Genomic DNA, 25,950 nt, shown 5'->3' with positions numbered 1-25,950 from the left:
AACAAAAACAAAAACAGAGTTTACTCATTTCTTACTGTTTTTTTTTAATGCTGTTTTTTAAAATGATTATTTTTGAGGGCTAGAGAGCACAAATGTGCACATAGGGGAGAGGCAGAGAGAGAGGGAGAGAGAGAATCCCAAGCAGGCTCCATGCAGTCAGGGCAGAGCCCTATGCAGAACTTGATCCTACAAACTGAGACCATGACCTAAGCTGAAATCAAGAGTCGGACCCTTAAGCAACTGAGCCACCCAGATGCCCCTCCTTATTATTGGTTTTAAGAGCTCTTTATACATTCTGGACAGAAGTCCTCTATGAGAGATGTGTTTTTATAAAGTTTATTCTTCCAACTCACATCTTTTTCACAGGAATATTTTTTGAAGAATAGGAATTTTTAATTTTGATGAAGAAAATATATCATTTTTTTCTGAAATAGATCATGCTTATAGCATCAGGATTAAGTATTTTTTAATTCAAATGTGAATATATTCTATAAAAGGGGAGTGTTCTTAGAACATTGAATTTGGTATCAAACAGATCTACTTAAATAGGAAGTAAGTAAATAGATACTCTGACCTTGAGTAAATTGTGAATGTCTAAGCTTGTTTCCTTGATATAAATCTTTGGTGTAATATCATGACTCCTCTATGGAGTTTCTGGCAGGATTATAGTAGAAAATAAATAAAAAGGAGGAAAGAGTGTTGAACAAAACTAAATAAATAAATAATTTAAAAAATTATGAAATGACACCAGATAAAACCTTAAAATCCATTATTAGTTGGCTGATTTAATAACATATGACACACCCATATAACATAATAATATATAGCTGAGCTATTGGAACAAATGAGGTATTTCTATACAGGCCATAAGGAAAAGTTGCCAAAGATTTAGTAACCATCAGTTAGGATTTTTTTGTTGTTGTTCCACAGAAATCAACTACATAATTCAGCCTTTTAGGGGACATTTGCTAATGTGTAGAGACATTTTTGATTGTTACATAAGGGGATTTTACTAGCATCTGATGGGACCAAGGATGCTGCTAAATGTACTGTAATGCACAGAACAGCCCCTCACAACAAAGAATTATGTAGCTCAAACTGCCAGTAGTGCTGGGGTGCCTGGCTGACTCAAGTCAGTGGAGCCTGCAACTCTTGATCTTGGTTTGTAAGTTCAAGCCCCATGTGGGGTGTAGGGTTTACTTAAAAAATAAAATCTTAAAAAAAAAAAAAAAGTGGTGCTGAGGCTGAGATATTCTGAACTAACTTAACTGAAGGGAAATTCGTTGAAAAGATATGAGTTACTTAAGGCAAGACCAGGCTAGGAACAGTGAAGTAGGAGCTACACCAGAGAATATTGGTAGCAAAACATTCCATGTTTAAATGGGTACAGCACTGGAATGAATAAACTACAACTGTTTTTATTCTGCTCACAGTTCAGAATCTAAGGAGGGAGGATCTAATCAATGTTCCTTGCCACTTGGCTAAGGGCAGGCAGTATACCGTAAGTGAATGAAGGCAATTCCTCCAAAGGAAGTACATTCATTAGCAAATACTTAATGACCATATGTTTATGTTTCAGGTTTTATTTAGGTGCTGTGGATAGAGTAGAGCAAAAGAAATGAAAAGATCCTTGTGGAGTTTATATTATTAAGAGGCTAAATCAGGGCAAATCTTTAAGTAATAAAGAAGGTAGAATAGTTGCCAAACATCAAAACCAATAAATATTACCTATATATTAAGTGAAAAAAGCAGGTATTATCCCACTTATTTTTTTTTTAATTTAGGATGTATATGTAAGATTTCTAAAAGGATATATAGGAAATTGTTTTTTGTTTTTTTTTTTAATATTACCTCTGGATAGTGAGACTGAATATGGGGAGAAGAGTCTACTTTTCATTTTATTACCTCATAATATTTTCCTTTTCACCATGAACATGTATTTTATAGTTAAGGTTTTATTTAATTAGATTAAAAAACAACAGAAGAAATCATTGCAGGTGAAGGATGATTAAAAGCTTTTAAAAAATCACAATATTGTGGTGCTCTGCTTATTATGGAAAAGCAGAAAGGAAGAAAGAACATCTGACTGGAAAGTGTGGCCTGTAATCATTTAACAAATATTTATTGAACACCTAGCTGCCTTAAATCTTTTTTGGAAAAGGTGGAATATAAATATCAAACATCAGCCATGTGTGAGGCACACTGTGAGGTGCCGTATCTGGAACAGGATTGAAATTTGAAAAAGATCTGACAGCTGCCCTCACTGGTGCTTGTTGGCATCTACTTATTGACCACCAAATATGTGGCATGTGCTGGACCCTTTTTATACACATCATTTCAAATCCTAACAGCAATCTTACCAGATAGGTATCTAGGTCTCCCATTTCACAGATGAGAACATTGAAAATTGGGAAGATGAAGTCATAGCAAATAATGGCATAGCTGACATTTGAATCCCAGTATATCTGACTTTACTGGAGAACAGTGTGTGAGTATGTGAATAGTTAAATAACAAGTAAAAAGGAAAGTAAAAAAGCAATCACATGACTACCCTTGGTTAATTTTTGAAGAATTTTACAGATAAGTATTCCAGGAGCTGAGAGAAGGAAAAAGAAGTTGCTCATATCTGGAGCAGTCTGGGCAGGTTTCCTAGTTGGAGGAGTGGTTTGAATTGGGTCTTGAAGGAGTATATAAATATGTGAAGAGAAAGGCAGCGTGTCAACTTTTACTGAATGCCTGCTTGAGGCTAGAAACATCTCATCTCAGCCCCATATCCCCATTTGAGAGATGAGGAAACAGAGGCCTCACCTTACCTCCACCCCCTGCCAGGGACAGGCAATTAATAGGCATTAATTTTTGGCAATCTGATAGGTGAAAAGAGAAATTTGTTGTTACAGCCAAACACCTCTATTTTTTTTTTTTTTTTAATTTTTTTTTCAACGTTTTTTATTTATTTTTGGGACAGAGAGAGACAGAGCATGAACGGGGGAGGGGCAGAGAGAGAGGGAGACACAGAATCGGAAACAGGCTCCAGGCTCCGAGCCATCGGCCCAGAGCCTGATGCGGGGCTCGAACTCACGGACCGCGAGATCGTGACCTGGCTGAAGTCGGAGGCTTAACCGACTGCACCACCCAGGCGCCCCCAAACACCTCTATTTTATAGCTTCTGGCTTTTAGTCCTGGGTAAGATGAGTTAATGGTAGAAGAGAAAGTATACATAATAAACTAATAGACCAGGATATACCCTTTTGGGAGAATAGATATTCAGCATAAGTAGTTTTCCTCTACTTAGGGAGTTTTAGGCCTTTATGAAGGTGTTCTATCTAATTTGAGCTTCTACAGCTGAAATCTCAACTTGGTAAGTCTTAGGAGGGTCATCCATTCAATCATTTACTCAACATTTCTTGAGCTCCAACTATGTACCAGACACTGTAGGAGATATTGGGGATACAAAGATATGAATAATACATGGTTACACTGTTTTTATTTTATTTATTTTTATTTATTTTTTGAGAAAGAAAACAATGGGGGTGGGGAGAGGTACAGAGAATAGAGGGAGGCAGAGAATCCCAAGCAGGCTCTGTGCTGGCAGTGCAGAGCTCAAGGCGGGGCTTGAACCCATGAACCTAACCATGAGATCATGACCTGAGCTGAAATCAAGAGGCGGATGCTCAACCAATTGAGCCACCCAGGTGCCCGTATTACACTATTCTTGTCATCAGGCTGCTTACAATTTAATGGAAGAGACATGTAGTCATATATACAATATATGGAAATGTGAATCAGTATTTTTGTACATACTCTGAAAAACCTAGGAGTCCTCCTTGAGTCATTTTTCTCCTTTACCTCATCCTCCTACCCCTCAGTCAGTTACAAAATATGGTCCATTTATCTCCTAAATATTTCTCAAATACATTTATTTCCATTCTTTCCGCCTTCACCTCAGTCCTGTTGACTGTGTTCTCTTACCTTGTACTATTTAACAGCCTCAAATTGCCTCCCTGCATTCACTTTAACCCCTCTCCCCCTTCAACTGATTTGACAATTGGCCTTCTAGTCTGCTCTTTCTTCCTTTGACTCTCCAGTAGAGTGACTTTTTAAGAAATGTAGAACTAAAAAAAAAAAAAAAAAAAAAGGACTGATCACGTTATCTGCTTAAAATCTTTCTGTGGGTTGTTTATTTATTTATTTTTTTAAATTATTTATTTATTTTTTTTAACGTTGATTTATTTTTGAGACAGAGACAGAGCATGAACGGGGGAGGGTCAGAGAGAGGGAGACACAGAATTGGAAACAGGCTCCAGGCTCCGAGCTGTCAGCACAGAGCCCGACGCGGGGCCCGAACTCACAGACCGCGAGATCATGACCTGAGCCGAAGTCGGCCGCTTAACCAACTGAGCCACCCAGGTGCCCCATTCTGTGGGTTGTTTAAATCCTGGTGAGAAGGAGCCAATGGAAAGCATAAATTTAAATTTAGCAATTTTGGAGAAAAGGGGAATAATCTATAAATTGTACCTTCTAGAATCTAAGCTTCATGAGAGCAGGGACAGGGACCCTATCTGTGCAATGTATTTTCAAAATTTTTATAAATGTTTATTTATGTTTGAAGGAGAGAGACAGAGTGTGTGAGGGGGAGGGGCAGAGAGGGAGACAGAATGTGAAGCAGGCTGCAGGCTCCAGGCTCCCAGCTGTCAGCACAGAGCCTGAAGCAGGGCTGGAACTCACAAGCCATGAGATCATGACCTGAGCCTAAGTGGGAAGCTTAACTGACTGAACCACCCAGGTGCCCCTGTTTTGTTCAATATTACATCCCCAATGTCTGGCACAGAGCCTGGCCCATGGCATGTGTTCAGTAAATATTTATTCAAAAAAAGCAAGACACTTCTAAGGCTAGAATGAACCCTGTAATGTTTGGTTGGAATTGGAGGTATCAATACAAACTTATGATTTTATAGATATAAATAGATCTACACAGAGGTATGCATACATACACTTTCTAGCTCTATCTGCTGAGAGAACCTGAAGCAATGACACCCCAGAACCAGTGAATATATCTAGTGGTATCTCCAATAAAGGGAACCCAAGCTCTTTAGAGAAATTAGCTCTTTGCTAATTCTAAACTGGCTCAGGAAAAGTACATGAGCCTGGAAAATCTGCGGTGACAGAAAGTAGGGATGTGCTCAAAAAAAGATGGGAGCATGTCAAAAAGACCTAGGAATCAACTTGAAGGGATTCTAGTGGAATAGGGGACATTTTGAGTAACAAAATACTAATACTGATGAATCATAACTCATGGAATAAAATATGAATCCATGAGTCATTACTGATAAAAATAAATGACTAAATCAGGGGAGAAGGAAAAACTCTTCCTTAGAGTAGCATTCCAGAAAATGTAGAAGAGTTGATAAAGAGCACAGATTACCATTTGCAAACACCACAGAAATAATTGATACAGGCAAGAATCATTAATGGATGCTAAAATTACTGGGTGAAATTATGTTGGGAAACAGAATATTCACATAGAAAGTGTCTTCCCAAAGATATTTAAGTAAAAAGTGAATAATAGCTTTACAGTGGAGAAATCTGGCAGACCCTACTTTAACCAAGTGATCAAAGTTAACACATGGGACAAATCCACATCCTGTTCCTTCTGAAATGATGCACTGAGCAGGACACAGTATCCCTTTTGTGGTATTATTGCCAAAAATGTATAGCCTGAATTTGATCATGAGGAAACATTAGATGAATAATAATTGAGGTACATTCTACCTAATAACTGGCCGGTGCCATTCAACAGTGTCAGGGTCATGAAAGATAAAGGCTGAGGAACTATCCCATATTAAAGGAAACTAAGGAGACGTGACAAGTGAAAGCACTGTGTGATCCTGGATTGGATTCTTAGAAGGGACATTAGTGGGGTGATTGGTAAAATAAGGTATGCAAATTATGTAATGAATCAATGTTATATCCTGATTTTGATAATTATACTGTAGCTATTTAAATTGTTAACATTTGGGGAATGTGGTTGAAAAGTATAGGGAAATTATTTTTTATAATATTTTTGCGATTCTGAAATTATCTCAAAATTAAAAGACAAAAAAGACCAAAATAAAATCCTACTTGTAATGGCTTTATATTGCCCTTGCTTACTTACCAGTTTCCCTTACTTACCTAAGCTCTAGAATGCTGGCTGGCTACTGGCTTTCTTCCCTAGTTCCTTGAGTACAATGTGCTGCCTCCTCTTCAGAGCCTAAAGGTAGGAGGAACCTTGGTATTCTTTTTGAATGGAACACACTTCTTTTGAACTCTTTAAGGCTCAGCTTGTTTACTTACACAATATATTTTTTTTAATTTTGGAGAGGGAGAGAGAGGGCACGAGCTGGGAAGAGGGGCAGAGGGAGAGAGAGAGAGAATCTTATTCAGACTCCACACTTAGCGAGGAGCCCAAGGTGGGGCTTGATGTAGTGCTCAATCCCATAACCCTGGGATCATGACCTGAGCCGAAGTCAAGAGTTGGATGATCAACCGACTAAGCTACCCCTCAGCTTGCTTACTTTAGAAAACATTTTGACCCCCAATCCATGTCCTGACATCATATGGTTTCATAACATCTGGTACTTTTTCATGGCATTTTTATCACAGCTTCTATGAAATTATTTATCATGATATTGACAAAAGCCTACTCACTGGAAATTAATGTTTATAAGAGATGGAGGGATTGTGTCTTCTTGCCTAAAGTTATTTACCTAAAGCCTTACAGTGACTATTTGAGGAATTAATACAAGTTATGAAGTGGAACATTCCCATATCCCCTGTAACAACTTGGATGAAATTGGACACAGGAGACATTTTAGGTTTGAGGAGATGAACATGGGGACCAGAATTGGTGGCAGTGACAGGAAAGGATAGAGGAGTCTTATCACAGAAGGATCCATATGACTTGATAGAAGGAAGAGTAAAAACTGATGCAAATTTAATCACCAACTGCATAAAGGTACACAGTTGAAATGGCACTTGAGTCACTTTTCCAGCAGTATGTTTTAAAAGTACGTTCCTAAATACTTGAACATGAAGTCTGTTTATTTAAATTTTTTTTTCTATGTTTATTGAGAGAGAGAGAGAGAGAGAGAGAGAGAGAGGGAGGGGCAGAGAGAAAGAGGGAGACACAGGCTCTGAAGCAGGCTCTGAGCTGTCAGCACAGTGCCTGAGATGGGGCTCAAGCTCACAGACCCTGAGATCCTGACCTAACCTGAAGTCAGATGCTCAACTGCTCAACCGACTGAGCGACCCAGTTGCCCCAAATTCTGTTTATTTTTAATAAAAATGTTGTGTGCCCCTGGTAAAATATTACATAATAAAAATATTTTGGTGAAAATACTAATTAGCATGCTAATTAGTATATTTGACATACTAAATTTTACTAGAGTATTTTAATTAAAATACTGTATACCCATGTTAAATTAATACTATGCACCACGACAAACATTAAACAGTGAACCGACTACATGAGAATACCTGAATGTCCCTCTGTAGTGGATGTTGTGATGCTACAACCGAGATCGTCTCTTCATAGGGAAGGTGCTTATCACATAGCTGATGGGAATATTGGCTCCTGGTGATGTGAAGCTTTGCTTTGTTTTGTTCTTACTGGGCATTGCTTTAGGATGCAGGGAACTGCCTCACTCTAGGTTATGCTCCTGGGAGCCCACAGCCAGTGATAAGATACAAAGACTTAGCTTCCTTGCCTCATTTGAGGACAAGTCTGAGGGCTGTCTCAGCTCCAGAGCTCATCACAAGATGGACTGAGTACTCAGTTGTAACCACTTTGGGGGTCAGTGTATCTCTCTGACTCTTCCTGCCTTCCTTATTTCGTTGCACGTATATTTGTCAGTTGTGTCCTATCCTCAATAAATCATTTGCATGCAAAACTTGGTCTCAGAATCTGTCTCCAAGGAACTCAACCATTGACACTGTCTCATCTGGCTACCCCCTAAAGGTTGCCATCATTGGAACCTCTTTACGTATGTGTCTGGATCATTCCCCACCCCTGGTTTCTAAAAAAAGTCTCGAGAAATATACAGAAAGAGTACCCAAAGTATAGGTACAGCTTGATGAATTTTCAAAATTTAGCAATATTTTTATTAGAGAAAGAACAAGGAAATGATTTTGGATAGTGTGAGAACCACTTACATTTACAACTTCCTCGTGATGGGAATTTTGAGAGAGAGGGGTGTGTTGCCAAGGGAAGTTGGAAGTTTCTCAGATTTTTAAAAGAGCAGTTATCTTTTGGTTGACTGCAGTGCACTCTGAAATGAGAGGAACATTCTAAGTCTACTTTATAATACATTTAGGTGAAAAGGGGAAAATAATGAATATGAGGAATCAGAGGAGAAACTGTGAATCATTTGACTAGGAAGAGAGTGGTAAAGATGATCTTCCTGAAAGTCAAATATCTATAAATCAAAAATGTCAAAATATTGCTAAAAATTTGAGTAACTAAGATTTTCCTATGAATCAAACTTAATACTATTTATAGCTCAACCTAAGTTCTTCATACAACTCTTTTGATTTTAAAGTAAAATTTCAAGAATCCATCCATGATTTTGTTCATCAGTGATAAACATAGCTTTCACTGAGGGTGTTAAGTTCACTTTCTATCTTTACCACCACCACCCTCTTTGCTTGCCTGGATGATACAATAGCTGGCCTCCTAATCAACTATTTCTTGGTTTCCACTCTTTTTTTTTTTTTTTTAACTTCTAAAAAAAATTTTAATTTATTTTTGAGATAGAGACAGACAAAGCATGAACAGGGGAGGGTCAGAGAGAGAGGGAGACAGAATCGGAAGCAGGCTCCAGGCTCTGGGCTGTCAGCACAGAGCCCGACGCAGGGCTCGAACTCACGGACCGTGGGATCATGACCTGAGCCGAAGTTGACGCTTAACCAACTGAGCCACCCAGGTGCCCCTTGGTTTCTACTCTTATCCCAAATGCAATCTGTTCTCTACAGAGAACCACAGTGGTCTTTTTAAAAGCTTAAAGCAGATCATGTTACTGCCTTACTTAAAACTGTCCAGGGATTTCCCATCACACTTAGAAAAAAATCCAAAGTCTTAACTTAGTCTAAGAGACCCTACATGATCTGGCTCCTGCCTACCTTTCAGATCCCATCTTGTACCACTTTCCTCGTTGTTTACTTGCCCTCTAGCTACAGTAGATAGCTGTTCCTCTAAAACAGGTCAGAAAACTAAGGCAGGGGCCAAATTTTGCCAGAGGCCTATTTTTATACTGCCAGAGGACTAAGCATGATTTTTACATTTCTAAAGGATTGTAAAACAACTGTAACAACTGGAACAAAACCAGTTATATTCAGGAGAACTTCTGTGATTTACAAAGCCTAAAATATTGACCATGTGGCTCTTTTACAGAAAAAGTTTGGCAATCTCTGCTCTAGTCTTATTCCTCCTCCATCAGGATCTGTTCATTAGGTGTTCCCTTTCCATCCTATGCCACCAGTCTTTGCCTGGATGGGTCCTTTTAAATTAAGGAGCAAGTTCAATTCATGGAGACCTTTAATGAGAGAATCAGATTCTCTCAATCACATCACCTTTTTCTTTTTTTTTTTTTTTTTTTTTAATATGGAACGCTTCACGAATTTGTGTGTCATCCTTGCGCAGGGGCTATGCTAATCTTCTCTGTATCGTTCCATTTTTAGTATATGTGCTGGCAAAGCGAGCAGACGTCACCTTTTTTCTTTATAGCACTTACATTTATCTGATACTTTCTTATTTATTTTTATTTTTCCAACAACCATTCCTTCCTTCCCCTATGCAGGAAGATCTTTTCTTGTATACAGCTTTTGAGCCTTCTTGATCTTGTATTTAGATGGAAGAGAGCAATTGTGAATGCTGGGAGCCTACTACATAATAGGTGCTCAATAAATGTGTTGAATGGATGAATTTGCAAATTATTTCTGTAAGTGAAATTTAGGACTTTTTTTTTTCCTTTGTCCTCTCTTTTGTAGGGAGTACCTGCAGTGCAAACAGCAACTAAGAGCCACTTTATTTTATTTATTTTTTATTTTTTTAAATTAATTAATTAATTTTTTTAATGTTTTATTTATTTTTGAGACAGGAAGAGACAGAGCATGAACCGGGGAGGGTCAGAGAGAGGGAGACACAGAATCTGAAACAAGAGCCACTTTAAAATGGAGAGGCAGGGGCACCTGGCTGGCTAAGTGGGAAGAACATGCAACTCTTTGATCTTGGGTCATGAGTTTGAGCCCCACACCCCATGTTGGGTGTAGAGATTACTTAAATAAATAAACTTAATAAAAGGAGAGACAAAACAATGTCTTTCCCTTAAGAGATTAACTCTTTTCCTCCTCTGCTCTCCCTAGGAGAGGCCATTGCTGGAAGGGTGTGGGATGTTTCAAAGGGATGTCCCAAGGACTTCTTATTTAACAAAGAAAAAGGGCGCCTAGGTGTCTCAGTCGGTTAAGCATCCAACTCTTGATTTCAGCTTAGGTCATGATCTCATGGTTTGTGGGATTGAACCCCACATTGGGTTTTGTGCTGACAGCACACGGAGCCTGCTTGGGATTCTCCCTCTCTCTCTCGGCCCCTCCCCTGCTCTCACTCTTTGGGCCCCTCCCCCACTCTCACTCCTTCTTTAAATAAATAAATAAATAGATAGATAGATAAATAAAGTAGAACTTTTCTTCCTTTCATCTGTTTCTTTTAAGAGAGGAATTTTTCAGAATAACAAGACTAATTGAGGTCTCATTCTCTAAGATACTCTCAGGCTTTTGGGTGAAGATGGGTTTAACTTTAAAGGAGATGGTTTAACATTAAGCTGAGCCAGGCCTGGGCTCAAAAGAAAAGCCAAGAATGCACTAATAGGGCTTGTTCTAGGTGATCATATGGAGGAGAAGGATAACTCCAGGTGCTGGATTCTTCTGGAGTTTCTTTAAGATTGTCTGATCACATGTTTTCAGTTTTGGTTTGGAAAATACACAGTCACTAAAGGAAGAAGCAATGGGAGGCAGAAGCCTGATTGTAAAGAAGAAAAGGTGGGCACTGTAAGTCCTCTGGGTGTGGCAAGAGGTAAGGGATAAGAGTTAAACTTTAGAGCTTGAGTTTTAGAATCAAAATAGACCTGGGCTTATTCACTGACTGGATATGTCACCTTGGGCAAATTATTTAGCATTTCTAAGCCCTGGTTTCCTTATCTGAAAAATGAGTATAATGATAGCTTCTGTCTTTTTAGAGTTATTATGAGGATTAACTGATAAGGCATATAAAATGCTTAACTAGATGCCTACATAGACTAAGTGATCAGTTAGTATGAACATCATCATCATTGTCATCACCAAATGATGAAGAAATTCTCTCAATCCACTAATTTTGAAACTAATAAAGAATAAAATCTGTATCCTGTAGCAATTTAAGGATATGTCTCACTGTACTCGGCTTCCATGGTAGAGAACACAGGATATAGAAAGAGGTGGGCTATGAAATGTCTGGATAACAAGATCAGTGTTGCTACAAGAAGCATGGGCTTAACATAGGTCATTTGACTCTCAATATTAAGTGGAAAGGAGACAAATCTGTACTTGAATGTAGATATTCCAGGTAAACCTGTCTGCCTGTCAGTATTAGCTTTGGATTTCATACATTGACCTTTACTACTTTACAGTTTATTAAAAATGCCCTCATACACACTAATATAATTCTGACTTAGGTAGGGCAGCCATTGTTATTATCCCTATTTAATTCTAGAGGAAACAAAGACTAAGAAATTGAGAACATAGGTTTTAGAATCAGATTGTGCGGTTTGAATCCTGGCTTCTTCATTTCCCAATGGTATAACCTAGGGTAAGTTACTTGGACTTCTCAGAGTCTCAGTATCTTCACCTGTGAAATGGGGATAATGAAGGTACATAATCTCTTAGGGTTGTGTGCAGTTTCTCATCATGTAAACAAAGTACATGGCAAGGCAAATAGATGTGCCTAATATTTGTTTTTGTTATCTCCCAGGGCCAGGCACCTAACAAGTGGTAATTCTGGTATCTAAATTTAGATAATTGGATTTCATATCCAATGTCCTTTCCATACACGACCTCCCATAATATTAATAATGTTGATTCCCTGCCACTGTGATGATGTACAATCCATTAACATTAGGGCAGATGGTCCAATTTGTTTTTTCAGAAGTGATGGGAGATCCATCTATATAGTATCCCTCTTGGTACAGTTGGCACACTTATCTGATTCTCAGTTTCCTCAGTGAGAGAACAGTTATGGCCTTAGGACAGAGCTACACCAAAAAGCTCTAGATTTTGGTTCAGCTGTTTGCAGCAAAGCGCTGAAGATACTAGTCTGACCACATGAGAAGCCAGAGAGCCTGTATTAACTGAACCAAAGGGAGACTTGTAGTGTAGTTGAAAAAGCATGCACCTAGTGAGTTGGAAGACTTGAATTCTAATCTTAGATTCACTACTTATTAACTATATCTTGAAACGTCTTTGAGCCTGAGTTTCCACATCTCTATTTTGTATTTTTTCTAGCTTTATGTAGGTACAATGGACATCTACATGTTTAAAGTGGGGATTCCAACAGTTATCCTTGGGGCTGTCACCTGGTCATACAGTCCCTTTATGGAAATTAGGAAAAGGTGCCTCTTCTTCCAAGCAGATGCAGCTTTACATTAAGGTTCATGAGCTGAGTGAGCAGAACATATACTAGATTTCATTCTCCACTAGCCTTCTGGTGCATTGCACAATGAGGGACCTCTGCTGTCTCTCCACTGCACAGGGCCGTTAACATCAAGTGAGATAATAAAGGTGAGGAAGCTTGGTAAAGTGTAATCCCGTCTGTCAATGTAAGGCAAATCCTACTTGGTTTCAAATATTAGGACCCAAGGGTTACCTGGGTAGATATACTGACCATTGCCCTTCCCTTTGTTTCGATGATCCCTCTGATCACTAACTTGTACAGCACCTATAAATTACTGGCTTTTAAAGCAGAGATTATGGCAAAGAAAGGCTTTCTACATCATTTTCAGGCCTAGACCGGTCTTGCTCTTGAGATCCCTGAAGACTAAAATCAGGTTTTTTTGATGATTCATTCTCTTGAAGACATGCTGTTTTTAGAACACCCTAGAGTGGGACTGGGTCTTGCCCATGGGTGGAATTTGGAATCCTTTGGTTAGAGCTTATCTCTGGTTTTCAGGCAAAGGTCATTGTATAAAAGGCTTGTATCAATGGGAGAAAGAAAAGTTGCTGAGCCACAATTTGCCCTCTTTTCACAGCTTTGAAGCCCAAGCTGTGTTCTGGGCTCTGTGGATCAAATAGGACAAGAGGATCTGCTTTTATGAGTCACTAACAAAGAGACAGCTTTAGAGTCAGACAAACCTGAAATTAGGTACTAGATCTGACATTTACTAGTTTTACAACCTTGGGCAGGTAAATCACCTTTCTAAGTTTCCATTTGTCATCTGGAATTAGGGATAGTAACAGTATTTATCTAATGGGTTTTTTACGTGGATTAAATGAACTAATACGTGGAACGCACTTAGCATTTTGTCTAGCACACTATGCGTTCCATAAATGTTAGCTTTTATTACTGAGCTCCCTGCAAAATACCAGACTTTGCCATGCCTTCCACCAAGAAGCCTAGGGTTCAAGTTGGGGATTAATATAATTATACCAGAAGAGATAAATAGAAATACAAAGCAACAAATGTGTGATACGGATAGGAACTGATGTTAGGAACTGGTGTTTGAAGGAGGCTGTGAAAAAAGGTGAGATTAAGATAAGTAGAAAGGATGAGGAGGGCATTCCATATGGGATCGGTAACAACAGTAAGCTTCAGGACCCTGAGTAGACCAACTTGCCTGGAGAAGTGGGGATAATGCTATCTGGGAACATAGGTTGGGATTAGAAGAAGAGAATCTTAAATATAGGGTAAGTGTTTGACTCTTGTTCTATAGATAATGATGAGTGACATGACGAACCTTGTGCATGAAAATGTCTAGCAGGTGTTTGGAAAGCTCTTGGGAAAGTGCTCAGAGCCAAAGCTAAAACTTTGGGGATAGAAGTTGAAACTGGAAGCCAGCTCCTTGAGAGGTGCCTGTTGATTACATTTAATGAGGGTGGCTTTTGAACAGCATTTAAAGTGAAATGGTGAACCTGTCAGATTTGAAGACAACTTAAAACATTAATGGGGGTAGGGTTTGCTTCTCTGAAGTCTTCTGAAAGTACATGTGGCCTGTCAGAATAATTTTTTAAAATGGAAATTTGAAATATAAAATATAGTTATTATAGGGAGAGAAAAATGACCTGTATAAAACTTAACCATATTTCCTGAAATATTTTCAGAGGGTTCTTATGACTGAGTAACCATGACAAGAGTAGGAAAATGAATAAGCTCTAGTTGACTAGAGGGAGGGGTGCTGTATCATATCAGTTTATAAAGGGAGATGACATTGTAGTGAGGGGACTCAATTTGCAGTTCAGTAAAATCTAAAAATAGCGTGGGATACTTTTTTTTCCTTTTAATATAGTTGACACACAATGCTACATTAGTTTCAGGTGTACAACATAGTGATTGGACAAGTTTCTACATGGTGCTGTGCTCACCACAAGTGTAGCCACCATCTGTCACCATACAGGCTACTACAGTACTATTAACCATGTTCTTTATGCTGTGCCTTTTATTCTTTATTCCTGTGACTTTTATTTTATGCCTTTATTCATTCCATAACTGGAAGCTTGTACCTCCTACTCCTCTTCACCCATTTTGTGGGGCACATCTCTTAAGAGTACAAATTTAGTTATTCCATAAGTTCACAAATTTTTTCTTTAAGATTTTATTTTTAAGTAATCTCTACACCCAACACAGGGCTTGAGCTTACAACCCCAAGATCAAGAGTCACATGCTTTACTGACTGAGACAGTCAGGTGCCCCAAGTTCACAAATTTTTGATGCATAAAACTTTTTATATAGAAATACGTAGGCCACTGTGCATTATTTAGACCTAAGATGAATACAGATACATAATATATATATGAATATTAAAATTTTTTTAATGTTTATTCATTTTTGAGAGAGTGACAGAGCGCAACTGGGGAAGGGGCAGAGAGGGGGAGACACAGAATCTGAAGCAGGCTCCAGGCTCCGAGCTGTCAGCACAGAGCCCAACGCAGGGTTCGAACCCACGAACCATGAAATCACGATCTGAGCCAAAGTCAGATGCTCAACCAACTGAGCCACCCAGGCACCCCTTTAAATTGAGGTATAACTGACATAGAACATTATATTAGTTTCAGGTGTACAAAATAATCAGTATTTGTACATGTTGCAAAATGATCATGATAATAAGTTAACATCCATTACCACACATCATTATAATTTTTTTTCTTACGATGAAAACTTAAAAAGATTTTTTTAATGTTTATTTATTATTGAGAGAGCATGAGCATGGGAGGGACAGAGAGAAGGGGAGACAGAATATAAAGCAGGCTCCAGGCTCTGAGCTGTCAGCACAGAGCCTGATGTGGGGCTTGAACTCACAAACTGCAAGATCATGACCTGAGCCAAAGTTGGACGCTCAACCGACTGACCCACTCAGGTGCCCCATCTTATGATGAAAACTTTTAAGGTCTACTCTCTTAGCAACTTTCAAATATGCAATGTAGTATTATTAACTATAGTCACCATGTTGTACATTACATCCTTAGGACTCATTTTACAACTGGAAATTTGTACTTTTTTGTCCACCTTCATGAATATTCAGTTTTAAAATAAAATTAATTACAATTGAAGTCTAGAAACGTAGGAAATATAGATGAAGGCTGTTGATGTTTCTTTTTCTTTAATGGAATACATGTGCATACACATTGGCATGACATTTGAAATGGAATCTCCAGCTAATAATCATAGGCTCTAAGTATACAGACTTATATGTAATATTTCCTTATCACATGAAGGTATGATGACGAATGACAAAATACTGAATATACTGGGATGCTGAAAGAGACTTAATTTTATTTGGCATATCAAAAGAATAGAAACTTCCACATTAGGTTATTATCAGAACAGTAACTATATTCTTTGTTATATACACTAATCATGCACTGTTTTCATATTAGAACTTAATTTCTGTAGGAACCATAAACTTCAACCTTTTGAAAATAATTTGTTAATATGTATCAAAAGCCTTAATGTTCTGCCTTTCAAACAAGTAATTTTTTCTTTAGAAATATGGCTTAATGTAACAATTTGAAACATAGTGAAAATTTGTAAGCAAACTAAATGTCCTGTAATAGGAGAAAGAGTAAATTAATTCCACCAAATTTTAGTATGGAGTATCTTCATTAAATGTTATAATGTCATCAAACCTAGTGTTTTTGAAATACTTTTAATGGAAAGAGAATTTCTCTTCACCTAATGTTAAATAAGTGCTTTCAGCCTCTGTAAATTGAGCTAAAAGAACTTTGTTCTTTGATTTGGTCAACAAACTTTTATCTAATAAACTTTTATTTTATCTCTAAGTTTTAGGCCCAGTGCCTGGCTTACAAAGATGAATAGAGTCCTGATCTTGAATCTTTTCTAGGAAGGATAGATGTACAAATAAATAATTATACTAAAGCATGAAGAATATTTTAATAGAGGTATGTTTGTATTATGGAGGGATATAAAGGAGGGAATGGGCAATTCTCACATGGCAAGGGAAAGCCTCAAAGAGGTTTGAACTGGGTTCTTTTGGGTGAGTAAGAGTTGGTTATCAAGAGGTAGAAAGGTATTTCAGGCAGAAGGAATATGTGCAGAGGCATTATGGTAGAAGAGCTTGGTCCGTGCAGGGACCTGTAGTAGTTAGGTATGGCTGGGAAGAAGAGTAGAAGAGTTAAGTTTGTATTTTATCCTCTTGGCAGGGCGAAAGTAAAGAATTTTAGGAAGGGGCATACCATAATAAAATTGTATTTGAGTGATTACTTGGGCTTTAGTGTGGAGGCCACATTTGAAAGGGTACTAGATGAGAGACATTAGGGTAATACTGCCATAGTTCAGATGTAGTGTTAAACTGGCTGTGAATGAAGAGGAGGGGATGTCAGGCAGAAATTTAGGAGGCCTAAGTAATAGGTTTTAGTGACCAATTGGACTTGTCCCTCAGTGAGAGAGAAGAGAAAAAACAAAACCATGTCCAAATTACTACCTTCAGTGACTAGATGGTTGGTGGTCCCATTAAGTAGGAGAAAGATAAGTAAACCAGGAATAGAGGCAAAGGCACGTGTGAGAAGAGGTGCTGCAGGATCCTGAGATAGAGAAGTTGTTAAATAGTTGTTTGGAGCTTAGCAAAAAGATTTCATCTGAAAACCTGGATAGCAGTGAACTCCTGTTTCCCAGTTCATGAATATAACATTGTCCAGGGAGAGTGTAGAATTAGGAGAACCCTGAGGGAAGATCTATCTAGTATCCAAGAGACAGAAGAAACTTAAGAACGGAAGAACCAGGAAAGCAGTGTCTTCAAAGAAAACAGAACAGTCTGGAGTTAGTTTGCTACTGCTGTGTAACAAATTACCTCAAGCTTAATGTCTTTAAAAAAAATTTTTTTTTTTAACGTTTATTTATTTTTGAGACAGAGAGAGACAAAGCATGAATGGGGGAGGGTCAGAGAGAGGGAGACACAGAATCTGAAACAGGCTCCAGGCTCTGAGCTGTCAGCACAGACCCCGATGCGGGGCTCGAACTCACGGACCGCGAGATCATGACCTGAGCCGAAGTGGGCCGCTCAACTGACTGAGTCACCCAGGCGCCCCTCAAGCTTAATTCTTAACACAAGCTTATTTATGACTTACGGTTCTAGGGATCAGAAATCTGATGCAGCATGACTGGGTCCTCTGTTTAGGTTGTCAAATCTGCTTTCAAGCTCATTCTTGTTGGCAGAATTGCAGTTACAGGACTAAGGTTCCTGTTGTTGTCCTTCTGGCCTGGAATCTTGAAAGGCCATCTTAGAATTCGGCTTATAAGTGTTTTATGAAGGATGAATGGCAAATAAAATAAGAATTGAGAAGTGTCAATTGGTCATTGGTAAGTTTAGTAAGATCAGTAGCACGAGCACTTTTTAGCAGGATGGTAGGGGCAGAAGCCACATGCAGTTAAGTTTGGGAATCAACTGGAAATGAAAGCATAGCTGGGATATAGGGGCTTCTTTCAAACACCCTGTCGTGAATGGGATGGAGAATGTTGGGAATAATAAACTAATGAACTAGGTCTCAAGGAAACTAGAAGGAATAAGCTCTAGACTACAGGTGGAGTGATTAATTGTGGACCTGTAGGGGAACTCAGCTTCCTCTGAAATAGAAGGAAAGGAAGTATGGAGGGGACTACAGATAAGTTTGTGAAGGGGGTGGGGGGAGGGTCTTGGTGCTAGGCAGCTGAGAAATTGAGGGCATTACTGTCTAATGGCCTCAGTTTTCTCTTACAAGATCAATAAAAAAAAGCAGGTGAAGTTCTGGAATTGCTACTTTGTAGCTAGGAGGCCTTTCATAAAATTGTTGATGAATGCATGAACCAAAAGCTAATGGAGAGGCAAGAAACATAAAGAACTCCAGGTGCTCTCCAGATTGCCCACCAAACCACATCTGGCTCACCAGGCTCCCTTTTTGCTCCCTTTTCTCTTGTTATGTTCTCAAACTTAGTCTGAGCTAGAATTGCTTAATAGATCCTCACTCAGAGGATGTGGATTTCCTGCTTATAAATTGCCTTGGGCTTTAACAATCTTAAAATCTTTCTAGGTTACCTAGAGGATATCTAATTTACCATAGTAGACCAAAATTACTTTTCCCTCCTTAGATTGCGAGGTATTTGAAGTCAAGGGACTTAGGATTTTTTCATCTTTGCATGTAGCACCCGTAGGGACAGTCCTGGCATGTAGGGAGTCCCCCATTTATTTATCTAGCTCCATGACCTAGACTTAAGGCTCCTTTTTTTATTTGGCCATATTGTGCTATTTTTTTCTCTTTAACTTAGAGAAGATAGTCATTCTTTACAAGTATATATGTAAATTTTAGAAATTTAATGGAAATATAACAAAAATACAGAAAAGTGCTTATATTATAAATGTCCGGTTTGCTGAATTTTCAAAATAAATACACCTGTGTAACAACATCCAGTTCAAGAAAACAGTATATCACCAGCATCTCTGCAGTCCTTTTTATGTCTTCTACCAGTCATTATTTCTCTACAGAGATAACTACTATGGTGACTTCTAATCCATAAATTAGTTTTTAAAATTCTTTTTATTTATTTATTAAAAAAATTTTTTTAACATTTATTTATTTTTGAGAGAGAGCGCCGGTGCAAGTTGGGAAGGGGCAGAGAGAGACTGAGACTCAGAATCTGAAGCAGGCTCCAGGCTCTGAGGTGTCAGCACAGAGCCTGATGTGATGTGGGGCTGGAACTCATATGAGTCATGAGATCGTGACCTGAACTGAGCCATCCAGGTGCCCCCATAAATTAGGTTTTTTTTAGAACTTTATATAAATCAAATCATATGGTATGTACTTTGCCCTGTTAGGCTTCTTTCACTCAGCATTGTATGCATGCAGTTCATCTGTGTTCTATGGAATTAGAGTCTATTCATTATCTTTGCCTTATGATATTCCATTATATGAATCTATCACAAATTCACTTATCCATTTGATTGTGGATGGATATTTGTGTTGTCTCCAGGTATGGGTTATTTCTGATTGATGCTGCTTTGAACATGTCTTTTGGTGAACATATGTTTGCATTTCTGATGGCTATATATCCAGAGGCAGAATTGCTAGGTTTTAAGGTATGTGAATGTTTGCTTTAGTAGATCCTGCTAAATAGTTTTGCAATGTGGTTGTATAGCTATACTAAATTATACTTCTGCCAGCAGTGTTTGAGTTGCTCCCACATCTGTGCTAAGGTATGGCATTATCTGCCTTTTCCAATTTTAGCATTTCTGGTTTTATTTTGTATTTCTTTGATGATTAGTGAGGTAATCATGTACTTTTTTCATATACTTTCTTTGAACATTTGAATGTCTTTTGTTGAAGTCGCTTGTCTTTTTCTTTGAGATGTTTACTATTAATTTGTAAGGGTCCTTTATATATTCTAAGTCTTTTGTTGAAAAATATACATATTGCATATATTTCTCTCCTTCCAAGAGTTTTCACTCTAATTCTGTCCTTGGTAAACAGATGTTCTTAATTTAATTTGTTTAGTTTATTAAATTTTTCCTTTATGGTTATTGGTTTTGTGACCTGTTAAAATTGTTGCCTACTCCAACCTCATGAAAATATTCTCCTATGTTCTTTTAAAGGCTTTATTGTTTACCTTTTGCATTTAGGCCTACAATCCATCTGGAAATGATTTTTGTGTATGGTGTGGCAAGGGTGAAAGTCTTTTTTTTTTTTTCATATGGATATTCAGTTGACTCCAATATCCTTTATTGAAAAAAAACATCCTTTCAATACTGCAGTGTTACTGTTTTCATAAATCTGGTGACCATACATATGTGGATCTGTTTCTGGACTTTTTATTTTATTCCGTGTGTCTTTTGCTTATCCTTGTGCCAATAACTGTAGCCTAATTACTATAGCTTTATAAGTCTTGATATCTAGTAGTGTAAGTCCTCTAGGTATATTATTTTTGCCATCTAGGTTGTTTTGGCATTCTTGGCCCTTTGCACATAAATGTAACTTTAATCCAACAAATATTTTTTAAAAATTTTAATGTTTTTATTTATTTTTGAGAGAGAGACCCAGCGTGAGCGGGGGAGGGGCAGACACACACACACACACACACACACACACACACACACACACACACAGAATCCGAAGCAGGTTCCAGACTTTGAGCTGTCAGCGGGGCTGACAGAGCCTGATGTGGGGCTTGAATTCATGAACTGCAAGATCATGACTTGAGCCAAAGTTGGATGCTTAACGGAATGAACCACCCAGTCATCCCAATCTAACAAATATTTACTGAATATCTATTTACTATGTGCTAGGCACAGTGATAGATGTTGGGAATATAGCTGTCAATAGGATAAGCCTGGTTCTTTTGTTATAGTTGGGAAAGCCACTCACAGAGTGAGATGAAAAAATGGCCTAGAGGGGTGACTGGCTGGCTCAGTTGGTTAAGCGTCCTACTTCGGCTCAGGTCATGATCTCGCAGTTCCTGAGTTTGAGCCCCGCATCCGGCTCTGTGCTGACAGCTCAGAGCCTGGAGCCTGCTTCAGATTCTGTGTCTCCCTCTCTCTCTGCCCCTCCCCTGCTCGCACTCTGTCTCTCTCAAAAATAAATAAAAAATTTAAAATATTAAAAAAAAACTGGCCTAGGGTAGGGGCGCCTGGGTGACTCCATTGGTTAAGCGTCCTACTTTGGCTCAGGTCATCATTACACGGTTCATGGGTTCGAGCCCTGGGTTGAGCTCAGTGCTGACAGCTCAGAGCCTGGAGCCTGTTTCATATTCTGTCTCTCTCTCTCTCTCTCTCTCTATCTGCCCCTCACCAACTGGCACTCTGTCTCTAAACATTAAAATAATTTAAAAAGAAAAGAAAATGGCCTAGACCCTGAGAAACTCAGTATTTAAAGTCAGTTAGCAAAGAAGATTGAGAGCTAGTGAGAGAGAGCACCCATATGCTAGAGGGCACATAACCCTACATGTGAGAAAACCAAGGACGGCATGAAGGAAGCAAAGGGAAGATATATCCAGCAATTATGGTCAGTTATGTCAGTGTTACTGCAAGATCAAGCAAGATAAAGACTGACAAAACATCCACTGGATTTAGCTCTGAGTACTATTGAGAACTTAATGAAGCAGTTTCTGTGGAGAGGTGAGGTGTGTGTCTTTATTAGACTGTAAACTTTTAGATGGGAACAAAGTTTCCTGTTCAATTAGAGCTGAATGAATGTTATTTCATGATGATAATCAAATGATCTGCATACTCCTCATGATGAAAAAGTAATTGCTGTTCTAAATGGAGAATAATTTAATGCTTACTCAAATCTTGGTTGTTTTAGATAAGCAAAAACTATATTTCATCCATCCATCCATCCATCCATCCATCCATCCATCCGTTCATTTATTCATCCATTCATTCTGCAAACATCTTTGGAGCAACCACCAATTACCCAGGACTCACATGTACTACATTGAGTACAGATGTGAGTAGTGTAGGAATGGAAGAAAGCTTAGAAAGATGTATTTGATCCATGTATATCTCAATGAGTTAACTCTGCAATCTCTATTTTGACAGCCTTCCATGACCATTCAAAGCGATAGATGGTTAAGCACTGTGATCTGAAGACAAAATTTTAGACAGTGCTTTCTTTCTGATTAAATAAAACATAGGATTTCAGTAGGGAAGCTCTTTTTTCTTGTTGGGGCTCCTTCTATAATTTATTATTTGTTTGGTATTTATTTACACCTTGGCATTTTTGTTTGAGTCATTTTCTTTTTAGATTTGAATGCTTATTTTAGGAAAGGAAGAGCAGGAATTACTTCATTTTCAAATATAATACAATTACATTAAGTGTGGGCAGTGCTAATTACTGATTGCCATTTATCGAGGGTCAGGGGCCAAAGTTTATTTTTCTTTATTGTGTGAATTATTATTAGACCTTCACTTGTGGTCAGGTGGATTAATAAATGCCCATGTAAACCACTTTCAAGCACACCTGAATAACTTAAGAATTTCTACCAATAGGGGCGCCTGAGTGGCTCAGTTGGTTAAGCATCCAACTTCGGCTCAGGTCATAATCTCATGGTTTGTGGGTTTGAGTCCACCATCGGGCTCTGCTCTGGCAGTGTGGAGCCTGCTTGGAATTCTCTTTCTCTCTCTCTCTCTCTCTCTCTCTCTCTCTCTCTCTCTCTCCCCCTCTCCCTCTCCCTCTCCCTCTCCCTCTCTCCCCCTCCCCCACTTGCACTCTCTCTAAATAAATAAACTTGAAAAAAATAATTACTACCTATAAAATCTTGACATTAATAATTTTAAAGTCTATTTTTTTTTAAATAAGTCTTCATAATGATTTTATGAGGGAACTTTCTTTTACTTAATTGAAGTACTTGAAAACATAGAAGTTTGGTATGGGAAGGGAAGTCTTCAGGAATAAGATTAACCTTGAGTGATCCTGACAGACTCTGGAATGCAAATGATAAATACAGCATGTTGGCAGAAGTAAGGCTTTCTTTAGGAGAGTAGAGGAATAGAAAAAATGGGGAATATAAAATAAGTTCACGGTAGGAATAAGAAGTCCATTTAGTTCTTTTAAAAAGAGCTTTTCACAGGTTGATTCACAATAATTTTTTTCCTCTTAAATTGTTTTGTTTTTTTCCTTAGAAATAACTAGAAACAAAGACCACTAATGCTACAAATTAGTAGTCTCTGGTAATACTATAATTCTAATTGGTGAAGAAAGGAAATAGAGAATTAAGACAGTTTGAAATGATGCTTAATATTTTTAGTTCCAAGTTCAATCAGTATAGTCATCAACTGACATTTACTCTGAACCCCTTGGGTGAATGGCATTGAACCAAATCCCAAAGAAATAATATCTTCTGCCTACGTGAGCAAACTGGTAGTTGAACTATTGCTCTCAGAAGCTATGGATAATAAAAGTTGATGTTAATATGCTGTGAGATTCCAGCCTTGGAGTCATAAGGCTAAGATAGAAAAAGTATCCCCCCCCCCCAAAAAAAAATTTTGATTTGAAAAATAGAAACTGTATTTACTTTTTGTTTTGAATAAAGAAGTCACTGCCCTACGCAATGAAACACTAAATTTCAAATTATTTTTTAAAATTTCACCAAATATTGTCTTAGCTTAAAAGAGTTGAATTTTATTTGATTGATCATTGTATGAATAATGCAAAGTAAACTTTCATTTTGACAAGTAAAATAATGAGGTGAGTTGATTCAGAGCATGTCAAGTAGAATTGTAAGTGATTTATGCCTTCATCGAAAACTCAAATACAAAGAAATCTTGGTGGATGTCAAAAATTTGTGACTGAAACCTATTTTTACCTGATCTCCATGGTTAATATCATATTTATAAAGGTATTTTTCATTCTGTAATATTACAATGTTTCTTTTTAAGGATGGTCAGATTTTAAGCATTTATCTTTTCCTAGTAGTTTCCCCTCCCCTTGCCCTCTCCATCCCAATCTCTTTTCTTCGGATAGGGTTCCTATTGCTGGCTACCCAGTCATCACCATGCTAATACCATTTAAGGTAGCTCTGATGGGTTCATTTATTTTGAGTCCTTCAATTCAGTTTCTCTTTTAACCTGGCTTCCTAAATCAAGTTGACAAACCAATTTATTTTTCTCCCTTTTCATTTCAACAATTTGTGATTCAGATTGGTAGGAAAATATAACGTAATCCGAGCACAATCTCTTCCCCTTGGAATCAGTATTTTCGAGGCTTCCTCCTTTCCTTGGCGGAACGTGCTTAAATCAGGCAGAGTACCTAGTGAAGGACTTCAGCCCCCACAGTTCCTTGTGCGCGCATGCCCTCTCCTCTTACAGTTGTCAAAGTGCTTTTGCCAGAGCGGTCACATAATCAACGTGAAAGAAGAAAATAAATACTGTACACTTTTTAATTTTATCGATCCTTAAAAACTGGACACTCAAAGGTAACTGCTGCTAAGAATTTGTTACTTGAGATTGGGTGATTGCATGTGAAGGAAGATCTATTGTGTGTGTGGTGGGGGGAGGGGAAGGAGGTATCTATTTCTCGGACTTTGCTGTAAATAAGAAAAAAGAAAAAAAGAAACACACCCAAACAAACTATACGAGCAGTTGCCGAGAGACACTGTATGTTAACTTTGTAAATGTTATCTTAATCTATTGCTTTCCTTTTGTTTAAAAGCGTCTTATTTATTAAAGATGGGTCTTGACCTTGACAGAATGAATTTATGCAGAAAGTGAAATTTATATCTTTAAGGAGTGTTGTGATGAGAAATGGGTATTCCTGGTATGTGGTATGATAAAAAAAATTTAATTCAATAAATATATTAATTGTATATTATAAAATATTCTGAGTCCAGCTTACTTTTTTAGCTTTTTTGCTATATAGTACAGCATTAATTTTTCTATCAAGAGCATGTAGTTTAAACTGAAGGCATTACAGAAAGCATCAATACAAGCATCGGATAAGCTGAATATTAAAATTATAATCAAATGCATATTTCAGCCATGATGATATGGCTATTGTAAAGACGATTCTAGCCCACTGGAAGCAACTCAGACCCCAGATTATAATGGTTTACTGCAGCACTGCTTAAACCAAGTCTGAAAATGTCTTTCTATGTCCATTTTCTTTGGCAGCGGTAGAACTTTGTGCTGTTGTGAATCCAAGCTTTGCTTGCCTCTTTGTGTGGTATTTTACAATACAGATCAAAGCCATTGTTTTAGACCAAGGGACCTGAGAAACATAAAATCAATCTTATGTAGGTTTTATTGGTAGTAGCTGACAATTTGTGAGGTATATTGGGCTGGGTTTTTATGGGGGGGGGTTGAAGGGGAGGAAAGAGTAGAGAGTAAGGTGGCTATGAAGCATTTCGTTCAGCCCACTATTTTTTGACTGTGTATGAAACTTTAAAATGAATGAGTAACCATTTTAAAGATAGTTTTTTAATAAAATAGAACTTTTAATTCCATTTCTTGATCTGAATATTTTGCTTAATGGCTAACAGTGATGGCATCTCCATTTTCCAATACATTTATTTTATAACATTTATCATGAGGATGTCCAAAGGCAGAGCTTCTGTGTATATCTGAATGTCCTTTCACAAGTATTCTGAGAAAGATGCTTCCCAAGTATCTGAGTTAATTAAGTAACTGCATTATATATATATTAATAACTTTGTTGCAATTATACTGAATCATCATCTAAAAATAATTGTATGTTTGG

At 37.9% G+C, this 25,950-nt stretch overlaps 1 protein-coding gene and 1 non-coding gene across 12 annotated transcripts in view; one reads left to right on the top strand and one right to left on the bottom strand.

The window, feature by feature from the left end:
• The window catches only part of CPEB3 (cytoplasmic polyadenylation element binding protein 3), a 193,119-nt gene that overhangs the window by 7,054 nt on the left and 160,115 nt on the right, over window positions 1-25,950 (top strand). For 2 of the 11 annotated variants that reach the window (XM_019445084.2, XM_019445082.2), the window contains exon 1: window positions 24,477-24,670. The exons of the other annotated variants lie outside the window; for them this stretch is intronic. The gene's annotated coding sequence lies outside the window, so the exon portion shown is untranslated. Of the gene's footprint in view, window positions 1-24,476; window positions 24,671-25,950 lie in introns of those variants that run through there. 11 annotated transcript variants of the gene reach the window in all.
• On the bottom strand, window positions 9,632-9,738 carry LOC128772554 (U6 spliceosomal RNA). Its single transcript, XR_008416734.1, has one exon. It is a non-coding gene; the product is annotated as a U6 spliceosomal RNA (small nuclear RNA).

Source organism: Panthera pardus, unplaced genomic scaffold (genome assembly GCF_024362965.1).
Source record: "Panthera pardus isolate Hobbes unplaced genomic scaffold, ASM2436296v1 HiC_scaffold_22, whole genome shotgun sequence".
Taxonomy (NCBI): Eukaryota; Metazoa; Chordata; class Mammalia; order Carnivora; family Felidae; genus Panthera; species Panthera pardus.
The sequence above is the reverse complement of the archived record's forward strand: the minus strand, read 5'-3'. Positions and strand labels throughout refer to the sequence as shown.